Genomic DNA, 8,010 nt, shown 5'->3' with positions numbered 1-8,010 from the left:
AGAGTCTAATGTGCTGTTTGAGCACGAGAAAAATGGTCTCACATTAACAGTCCATGATTATGGCATTGAACATTCTTTATTATGGAAAAACACACAAGCTAATTCTTCCCTTACTATTACCATTAACATTATGATTACATATTATCATTTTTATGGCTGTCAACTTATTAAAAATACATACTTGTATTTCTTCTCTTTGCCCTCTTTTAAAAATAGAGATCCAGCATTCTTTTTAGATGACTGGAAAAATCCATGGTATATGTGGAAAGTGATGCAAAAAAAAAAAAAAAAAAAAATAGGAATTTCAAATGCCTGATAGCTACTTAGCTAAAGGTGCAGTGAGCATTGCTCAGTCTTGACTGACTCCTGCAAAGTGAACCCAGAAATGTCTGATGCATAATCTCAAATGCCAGTTTCTTACTATCTTTTTGCTTTTCATTAACCAGTCAAACAATAACACTAGGGCCAAATAGCAGTAAAGACATGGACCTGGGACTAGAATTCAGGTCCTTCGATTTTGTCTAAATGTTTTGGCCCCACCCTGGGCCTACTGAATCAGAAATTCTAAGGGTGGCTGAGCAATCTGTTTAACAAGTTCTACGGGTGATTGTGACACATGCTGAAGTTGAGAGAGTTCTTAATTCTGCAGATCTGGGGTGAAGTCTGAGAATATGCATTTCTAACTAGCTCCCAGGTGATGCTGATGCTTCAGGTCGGATACCACACATGGCCAAGCATGGCTCTATAGGCTCTGAGTTGCTTTGAAGGGAAGCTATGACTGACACACATAAAATAATTAGAGATCAGGTCAGTTTCTGAAATTGTGTGGTGATGCCTAAGTACAGCAGAAGAAAAGGAAGTGAAGGCGATGGGAACAAGGGTGAGAATAGGAGGCTGATTGGAGAGAGTGTCTTGTATGCAAAGGCCCACAGGCGGGACAGATGGTGACCACTTGGCTGGACAGAAGGGCAGATTTAGAGAAGAGATTGGCTAATCCAGATTAGTCCAGATCATGTAGAAATTTGGAAGTCAGGCAGAAGAATATAGACTTGATGCAATAGTTCCTGCTGCTCTGGAGCAGGAAAGTGACGAGTGGGTGCAGGATATCTGACAGGTTAGCTGGGTGGATTTAAGGAGGAAGATACAAAATGGAGGCTGCAGCTGGAAAGTTGGGAGGCAGCAGGATGTGGCCACAAGAACTTGCTACAGTCTGATGGTGGGATAGCCAGGGGTTGAAGGATGGCTTTGCTACTTATAAGGAATGGGCTTCTAGGACAAGTCAAACCATGTGCCTTAGTTGTGTTATCTATGACATCCTGGGAAAGTCAGCCTATGTGCCTTAGCCTTATTACCTGTAAAATGGAGCTGAGAATCATCTAAGATCTATGATTTAAGAGCAAGGATTTGAATCAGCATGGTAGCAGCTAATAAAAGGAAATGTTCCAAAATGAAAGCAAACAAGTTCCTCTCAAAGTTCTAAGCCTAAAAGAATGAAAGAATGGTAGTAGCAAGAATTACAGAGGAGACTTCAAGAGGAGGAAAATAACCTCACTTCCTGTGAGAAACTATTTCAAACAAAGCTTGAATCAAATCTATGAAAAGCAGAAACATATTAATTTTTTTGTGTTTCTAGTTAAAAAGTATTGTCTTCTCTTGAGAACAGAAATGAGATCTTTATTTTGATAATATTTTAGTTCTGGGAAAAGAATTTGCATTGTTTAAAATTTTATTGGTGTTTGGGGGTTTAATATAAATTTAACCTTGTGGAGGTCATGGTCAAAAAAGGTACAGTGTAGGTCGCGAGTATCCGAGAGATACATACACATATAACAACCAAAGTAATGGCTTAAACGTTATGGCTTAACATTAGTCATGTACAAATGTGCAACTGGTCATGATCTTGAACCATGCACCTGATGCATGTAACAATATTTAAACTCATATGCTGTAATTAGTATCTTAATTTTTATTATTTCATGAGGTCTATAGCATTTAATAGTCATCAAGAGAATTTCTAAAGACACAAATCACTTTCAATGTTCTTTTCTTCTAGAATCCACTGGTGTTAATGAGCAAAGGAATCTAGTCCCCAAGTGTGAGGATTTGGTAGAAACTGTTGATGCTCTCACTTCATGTTCCTGTAATAAAAAGCAGTGCTGCATATGAAGCTGTAATCGACAAGTTTAGACAATTGGACAACTAATTTTAGATTTCTTTTTTACTGGGAGACCACAAATAATATGTAACTGGATATTTGGTAACGTGAAAAAATATTATTTCATCTACTTTATGGTTTTCTAACAACCTGTTTTGAGACTTGGAAAAGAATGCTCTTACGTGTGTAATAGCAAATAAATTCTGAATTTTAAAGAGAAAATGTGAGTGTAGAGAAATGTGCCTGATTCTTGTATGGTGATTTTTGCATCCTACAATTTTGCTAAATTTGTTTATTAACTCTAACAGCTGTTTTGAACCTTCAGGGTTTTCTACATATGCAATTATGTCATCTGCTCACAGAGACAGTTTTGCACCTTCCTTTCTGTTACGGATGTGATTTATTTCTGTCTCTTTCAATTTACTTAAATCTTATATATTTCACTCAATAATTTTTATACTTCTCTACATAGAGGTCTTGCACCTTGCACATTTTTTTGTGCAATTGAATCCCAAATGTTTGATATTTTATGTTGCTACTGTAATTTTTCTTTTTGTTTTTTGCTCTATGGCATGCTACTATGGATCAATAGACCCACTTGAGGGACATGCAATGCTAGAATTATGAATGGCTGTATTTCAATAAAAATATTTAATTAGATTTAAATTGCCAAAAATAAATTTAAATCTATGCTTTGTTTAAAAATGTTATAATATAAATACCTGCACAAGGATGTTTATAGAAGCTTTGTTCATAATCGCCTAGTTGGAAGCAATTAATATGTCCTTCAGTAAGTGAATGGATAAACGGTGGTACATCTAGACAATAAATATTGTGCAGTGCTAAAAACAAATGAGCTATCAAGTCATGAAGAGACATGGAGAAAATTTAAATGCATATTACTAAGTTGAAAAAGCCAATTTGAACGGGCTACATACTGTATGATTCCAAACATGAAATTCCGGGAAAGGCAAAACTATGGAGACATTGGAAAAGATGAGTGGTTGCCGGTGGTTAGGGGGAATGGAGGGAGGACGAGGCAAAGCACAGAACATTTTAGGGCAATGAAACTATTCTGTCCAATATTACAGTGGCGGATACATGTCATTATACATTTGCTAAAACCCACAAAATGTACACACCAGGAATGAAGCCTAATGAAAGCCATGGACATTGGGTGATAATGATGCATCAATGCAGGTTCATTGTTTGTAACAAATGTGTTGCTCTGCTGTGGGAAGCTGACAGGGGAAGTGTGGGGGACTCCACCCCGCAGAGTCCTCTGATTCACTGTGGATGAAATAACGAGTCGTTCCAGACACGCATTGTCTGTCAAGGAAAGGGGAAGGCGATTCCTTCTAGAGAGAGAATGCCCCAAGCCCCTGTGCTCAATGGCTTTTATTGAGAGGATTGTAGGCAGGAGATAGGCAGCAGGAATGTATAGGTAATCTAATTGCATCAGTAGCTTAAGTTTACAGAGAACAGATATTGTTTAAAGATGGCAATGGCAGGAACACACTGAACTGCTTTGGGACAGAGTTGAGCAAACACTATGACGCCAGGTGGGATTTGGGTCAGGGTCCAGGAGTTTTGTAAATTTCTTGCCCAGCCTTGAGCTGGTTATCTGGTATAAGATTAACAGAGCTTTGGGGAGAAACAAAGCATGCTTCAAGGAGTGTAATCTACTTCTAAATCCGATTTCCCCCAGGAGCCCTCAGAGTCATAATCCAGTCTTGCCTGCCTCCGGCATTACCAGTGTCCAGTCAAGACTTATGGGTCCTTTCTCAGGCCCCAGGTTGCGCAGGGTCACAGTTCCCAATACCCGTCAAAGTGGCCCCTACAGGGAAGTTTATGAAAACTCCCTGTACTTTCTGTTCCATTTTGCTGTGAACCTTAAACTGCTGTAAAAAAGTTATGATCATTACATATTTGTATGGTGCCTATTCTAGAATAAAAATAACCTTTTGGAAACTTAAAAATTTTGTTTTCATTTATTTTAATCTACTTTTTAAATGAAATATATTAATGTCATGTTTTAAACACAATTAACATTTAAAAATATAGCTAACTACACTTTACTTTTGAATCCTTAAGATCATTGCATCACAAGAACACATATTGTATGAAAATCTTGATTATTATAGTATAATTAGTGACTTTGTTGAACCAAAGACATGAAAAATAAATCTTATGGAATAAATAAAAAAAAAACCAAACAAACGAACCGTGAACAAATAATAATTAAATGTTATCATCTTAACAGTTCATTGATTTTTTAGTTTTTAAACGAATAAATTCCCTCTTTTTTGCTCAAGCCAAATTGAGTTTTCTGTCATCCGTATCAGGTGTCATGACTTGTATGGAATCCTAATTTTTTGGTTCAGAAAATGGGATACTTTTACATGTCAGCAGTGGGAGTAACAAGATTGCAGTGGTTAAGAAGAATGAGAAGGAGCTGAACCTGGAAAGTTTTGGAAAAATAGGGCATGAGTAAACTGTGGCAGTAAAATAAATGTCACGTATGCCACTTCAGGTCTATATCTGTGAACGATCACTTCTTAGTATTATCATAGTAGTCCACAGAGAAACTTAAAAACTATTTATAAAACTTGGGCAAGACAGGGCCGAGCGCTCCCTTTCTGCCCCAGCGGCTCGCAGGAGCCGCACGGAGCCACGGTGGGGAACTTGGCGGCATTAGATTGCAGTGACCCAGAGCTCTGAGATTCCTTAGTATGATGACTCAAATGGAAATTAAACTATGTTCTTTGTTGCTGCAAGAGCATTTTGGAGAGATGGAGAGATGGAGTCTACCTAATCAGAACTGGCAGCCAGCCGCTAAGAGTAATTGTCCATGACATAGAAATGTCACTGGATCAGGTTAAAAAAGCCCTTTGTCTACTCATCCAACATAACCTGGTGATCTAGCAAGTGCACAAACGTGGTATGGCGGAATGTGAAGCCCAGTGCAGCCAGGTGTTGTGAATGCTCAGGTATCCCCCTTATATCTATACTGCCAAAACACTGTACAATGACACTGGAGAGCTGATTGTTGAGGAGTTGCTATTAAATGGCAAAATGACAATGTCAGCTCTTGTGAAGAAAGTGGCAGACCAGCTCACAGAAACTATGCAAGACCATGGACTATGCTGAGGTATCAAGCACATTTGTGCGACTAGCAGACACACACTTCGTGCAGCATTGCCTGTTGGTACATGCCACTCAGATCCAGACCCTGGGCCACTGCCACCTGCCTCCACTCTTGTTATCAATAACAAAGGACATGTTTCTGGTTCCTAAACTGAGCTTGATAGGAAAAGGTAAAAGGAGGGAATCATCTAAGGATGATGCTACTGGGGAGTCCAAGGCCCAGAGACCAAAACATACCACAGATAACATAGAGTCCATTCTAGATGATGGAATTTATGGGCAGGCAAACCTTGACAGATTCCACCAGCACTTCTGAGACCAAGCCATTGTCAGCGCACTTGCCAACAGGATGGACCAGACCAGCAGGGAGACTGTGAGGACCATGCTTTGCATGAGCGAGATTACCACTCCTTCTAGCGCCCCCTTCACCCAGCCATTGTCTTCCAATGAGATCTTCAGATCCCTATTTATTGGCTATAACGTCTCTAAGCAAGTTCTTGATCAATATCTCAGTCTGCTGCCAGATGATCCCCTAGAGTTTGCTGGTGTCTGGCGACAGTAGTGGAGGAATGCATATCATCAACCTGCATAAGGCTCTCTCTCGGACCCCTAGCCACAGCCAGTCTGGAGTCCGTTGTACGTAAGAGATTTTGGTCTCACTGTGCCAGAATATTTCATCTAGTTTTGCAAAAGAAACACCTGGAACAGAAGCAGGTAGAAGACTCGGCAATGATTCCAGCAAAGGAGGCAAAAGATATGCTTTATAAGATGCTTTCAGAAAATTTCTTATTGCTCCAGGAAATTCCCAAAATGCCAGACCATGCCCCTTCCAGGACCTTCTATTTATATACTGTGAACATCCTGTCAGCTGTCTGCATGTTGCACAGGTGCTACAAGAGCATAGCCAACTTGATAGAAAGGAGGCAATTTGAAACCAGAGAGAACAAGCATCTACTAGAAAAGTCTCAAAGGATAGAAGCCATCATTGCATCTATGCAGGCTACAGGTGCAGAGGAGGCACAGCTACAGGAAATAGAAGAGATGATCACAGCCCCTGAACGCCAGCAGCTAGAGGCTTTAAAACGTAATGTCAACAAGTTGGATGCCAGTGAGACCCAGGTGGATGAAATGATCTTCTTGCTGGAGTCATACATAGAAAGCACCACGAAGAGCAAATGACCCTGAAGAAGAGTCTTCCTCAAAGATCTGGAGGGTTTAGAAGGAAAAATAAAGGAGGTGCCTGGATGCATTCTTTGCAGTGGGACAAGTTACAGATTCTTGTACTGAAATACTTTATTCCTATCTCTTAGAATACAACAGAAAGAGCTAGACATATTTTTTTTTTAAGTTTGCTGATCCTGTATTGGATGCACCACTACATCCTCCCCTCCTTGGTAGGAAAAACTTAAAATCCACTAGAGTGATCATCTATCAGATGCATCAGTTCTCACCAAGAAGACAGCCCAGCTTGTGTTTCAGCTTCCTTGGGAGTGGAAGAAATTTCTTCCCAAACAATTCATTCCATTTTCAAAAAGCTATACCTGTTCTTTATTTTGTTACAATGTAATCTTAAACACATAGAGGCACATACACACAATGTAGGGAATATGAAATGCTATAATCAAGTAGGGCAAAAAGCATTTTCAGGACTAGCAGATGGATTGGCTCAAGCAATCACTCTAGAATCTACGGGCAGAAGCCACATTTCCCAGCCCCAGACTGAAATTGTGTATGTAAAACACTTCATAAAGCCCAGCATATGGTAAATACTCAATAAATCATTGCCTTCCTCTTCTCCATGGTTCCTTAAAAGTGGCAATTCTAAGCTTGCTTTCTCAGTACCATGATTAATATAGTTAATGTAATGTCACAGCAGCTTCAGCTCACATAAAGCAGTTAAGTGTTATTTTATAATCTCTTCAGTTTCCTCTTACCAATGTTGGTTCTTTCTAATTAATTAAACATCTGAGTGCTAATTAATTGCTAGCCATTATCCTAGGTATAATATACAGAGATAAACAAGACACCACCTCTGGCTTCAGGTTACTCATCATTAGTTACTGAGCACCTATTAATAGCCAGTACTAGGTCATACTTTAGTGATAGAAAGACAACTATGCCTTGAGCATAAAGGCTAGTGGGAGGACTTAAATAAGTACAAAGAAGCATGGGCGGGGCTATAATGGAAAGTATGTACAGAGAGACAACATACAAAGTGACACTTGGCCCTGGCTGGTGTGTCTCAGTGGACTGAGCGCTGGTCTGTGAACCAAAGAATCGCTGGTTCGATTCCCAGTCAGGGTACATGCCTGCGTTGTGAGCCAGGTCCCCAGTATGGGGCCCTCAAGGGGCAATCACACATTAATGTTTCTTTCCCTCTCTTTATCCCTCCCTTCCCCTCTCTAAAAATAAATAATAAAATAAAATAAACTATTTACAAAATTTGCATGAATATTCATGAGCTTTTCTAAAGAGAGTGTTCATAGCTATTTTTAGATCCTCAGAAGGAATCGTGAACTCCCTTATGTTTAAGAAACTCTGCTGTACTAAATGGGGAAAGAGTTTTGAAAAGGTGGTAGGATGTAAAAAAACAAAACAACAACAAAAACAACCTGTACTTCAGAAAGGATATGAAAGCATTTAATTGTGGCAGTGTCTCTCCACTTACATACCACAACCACCTGCATCACAATTACCTGGGGCTCTTG

The 8,010-nt window shown here is 39.5% G+C and overlaps 1 pseudogene; it reads left to right on the top strand.

Annotated features, from left to right (window-relative positions):
* The first annotated feature begins 4,875 nt into the window (after positions 1 to 4,875).
* Positions 4,876 to 6,481, top strand: LOC129065578 (DNA-directed RNA polymerase III subunit RPC3-like; annotated as a pseudogene).
* Positions 6,482 to 8,010: the final 1,529 nt, after the last annotated feature.

This window comes from Pteronotus mesoamericanus, unplaced genomic scaffold, assembly GCF_021234165.1.
Source record: "Pteronotus mesoamericanus isolate MK-2021 breed Mesoamerican mustached bat unplaced genomic scaffold, CSHL_Meso_final contig_181, whole genome shotgun sequence".
In the NCBI taxonomy this organism is placed as follows: Eukaryota; Metazoa; Chordata; class Mammalia; order Chiroptera; family Mormoopidae; genus Pteronotus; species Pteronotus mesoamericanus.
The sequence above is the reverse complement of the archived record's forward strand: the minus strand, read 5'-3'. Positions and strand labels throughout refer to the sequence as shown.